This window comes from Scylla paramamosain, chromosome 2 (assembly GCF_035594125.1).
Source record: "Scylla paramamosain isolate STU-SP2022 chromosome 2, ASM3559412v1, whole genome shotgun sequence".
NCBI classification, from domain to species: domain Eukaryota; kingdom Metazoa; phylum Arthropoda; class Malacostraca; order Decapoda; family Portunidae; genus Scylla; species Scylla paramamosain.
In genome coordinates, this window is record NC_087152.1 from 24,929,255 (window position 1) to 24,931,754 (window position 2,500).

Consider the following 2,500-nt stretch of genomic DNA (forward strand, 5'->3'; position numbering starts at 1 on the left):
TGTGTGTGTGTGTGTGTGTGTGTGTGTGTGAATGTTTTCCTACTTGTGGTGAATGGTAAGGAAAAAGAGTGTGTGGTGGTGTGTGGTGTGGCCTTGCTTGTGGCAGATGCATTGGGGAGTGTGTGGTGGTGTGTGGTGTGACCTTGCTTGTGGCAGATGCACTGGGGAGTGTGTGGTGTTGTGTGGTGTGACCTTAGTAACTTAACTTCTTAGTAACTTGTTTGATAATGGACTCCCTTGAAAACTGATGACAAAAATAGAATGCTAGGTATAGAAAATGCGCCCAGATTATTAGTATGAAATATCTGGGGATTAATTCGCTAGCAAACTAACACTAGACAAGAAACGTGACACGGAAAAAGAGAAGTTTGAAAACTGTGACAGTATGAGAGCTGCCGAGGTTTAGTAGGTGAGTGGGTGGGCGCGGGCGTGAGAGTGTGTGTGTGTGCGTGGGCTGACAGTCCGTGCGTGTGTGTGGGCGTGAGAGTCCGTGCGTGAGCGTGGGCGTGAGAGTGCGCGTGCGTTGGCGTGAGAGTGCATGTGGATGTGCGTGGGAGAGTGCGTGGGCGTGGGCGTGAGAGAGCGTGTGCGTGCGTGGGCGTAGGCGTGCGAGTGTGTGTGTGCGTGGGCGTGAGTGCGTGTGCGTGCGTGGGCGTGGGCGTCCGAGACTGTGTGTGCGTGGGCGTGAGTGCGTATGTGTGTGCATGGGCGTGAGAGTGCGTGTGCGTGAGAGTGCGTGGGCGTGAGAATGCGTGTGCGTGAGAGTGCGTGGGCGTGCGGGTGTTTGTGCATGGGCGTGAGTGCGTGTGCGTGCGTGGGCGTGAGTGCATGTGCGTGAGTGCGTCGACGTGCGAGTACGTGTGTGCATGGGCGTGAGTGCGAGAGCGTGCGTGGGCGTGAGTGCGTCTGCGTGGGCGTGATTGCGTGTGCGTGCGTGGGCATGAGAGTGTGTGTGCGTGCGTGGGCGTGAGTGGGTGTGCTAGGGCGTGGGCACTAGTGCGTGTGCATACGTGGGCATGAGAGTGCGTATGCGTGGGTGTGAGTGCGTGTGCGTGCGTGGGTGTGAGAGAGCGTGTGCGTGAGACGTGAGCGTGCGAGTGTGTGTGTGCGTGGACGTGAATGCGTGCGTGGGCGTGGGCGTGCGAGTGTGTGCGTGGACGTGAGAGTGCGTGTGCGTGGGCCTGAGTGCGTGTGCGTGTGCGTGAGTGCGTGTGTGTGAGTGAGTGGGCGTGTGCGTAAATGTGCGTGTGTTTGCATGAGTGCGTGTGCGTGGGCGTGAGTGCATGTTCGTAGGAGTGAGTGAGTGCGTGGGCGTGAGAGCGCGTGTGCGTGCAGAATCCCACGCAAGCTTTAATTCCTGATTAGATGAAGGTGATAAGGTGTTTTAATAGTAGTATTCACTTAAAAATCAGATGAAAAATGGCCATAGACAAACATTTAAGAAGTTGTGTATAAGAGAATTCAGTTCTGTTACTTAGAGATTCTGAATCTATTGTGTCCAATAATTTACTTGAAAAGCAGTGCATTAAGAACATAAAATACTTAGCCTTAACTAAATATAATAAAACACTTTAAAAACACCTGAAAACACGTGAAGCAGGTATAAAACATGTGAAATAATCTTAAAACAACGGGATCAATAAGTCTAGCATAGGTTTCAGCCGAGAATTAAATATAAAACACTCAAAACACATTAAAACACATGGATTAAATACTGGAAGCCCTCATATTTAACTAAACATACCAAAACACCGAGAAAAACGAGAAATGAGCTAAAAAACAACAGGATCAAGAATTCTTTCATTGGTTTTATCCGAAGATTCAGTCATCTATTGCGTCGCTTTGTTAAGGGACGACTCAAAGGAGGCGAGGAGGAAGTACAGCAAGGTGGTGTGGGGATTTGTCACCTCTGGACCAAATGAGGCTCTTGTCATATCGAGTATGTATGGTGGGTGAAATACAGCGGGAAGTTAGTTAAATATGAAGAAGTGTGTGATTGAATGGGCGTGTTACTTCTGCTTCCCCGGATTCGTATACAGATATATGTATTTTGTATTTTTTGTCATTATGTTTGATCGCATTGTTTGTGTGTGTCTTCTGATGGAGGAAGGAATGGGGGATGTATGGGGAAAGTATGGTGGATGAAATAAAGCGGTAAGTTACTTAAATATCAAGAAAAAAAGGAGGGTGCGCGTGTGTATGGGAGTGTGTGTGTGTGTGTGTGTGTGTGTGTGTAAGTATCCGGTCATTATTTTTTGTGATTTTCATGTCTTTCCTGAGTCTTATTGCACTGTTTGTTTGTGTCTACTGATGGGGGAAGAAATGGGGGGTGTATGGGTGAAATATGGTTGATGAAATAAAGCGGAAACTTACTTAAATATGGAGAAATATAGAAGTGTGTGTGTGTGTGTGTGTGTGTGTGTGTGTGTGTCTTTTGGGTGACTGGCTACCGCGTATCATATCCTCTTACGTTTTTTTTTTTTCGTTTTTTTTTTTTTTT

At 48.1% G+C, this 2,500-nt stretch overlaps 1 protein-coding gene across 6 annotated transcripts in view; it reads left to right on the top strand.

Moving 5' to 3' along the window:
* LOC135112003 (uncharacterized) overlaps nt 1-2,500 on the top strand; it is a 123,478-nt gene that overhangs the window by 117,243 nt on the left and 3,735 nt on the right. The window contains exon 1 of one of the 6 annotated variants that reach the window (XR_010273974.1): nt 401-1,948. The exons of 4 other annotated variants lie outside the window; for them this stretch is intronic. The gene's annotated coding sequence lies outside the window, so the exon portion shown is untranslated. Of the gene's footprint in view, nt 1-400; nt 1,949-2,500 lie in introns of those variants that run through there. One more of the 6 variants, XR_010273973.1, reaches the window with a different exon arrangement.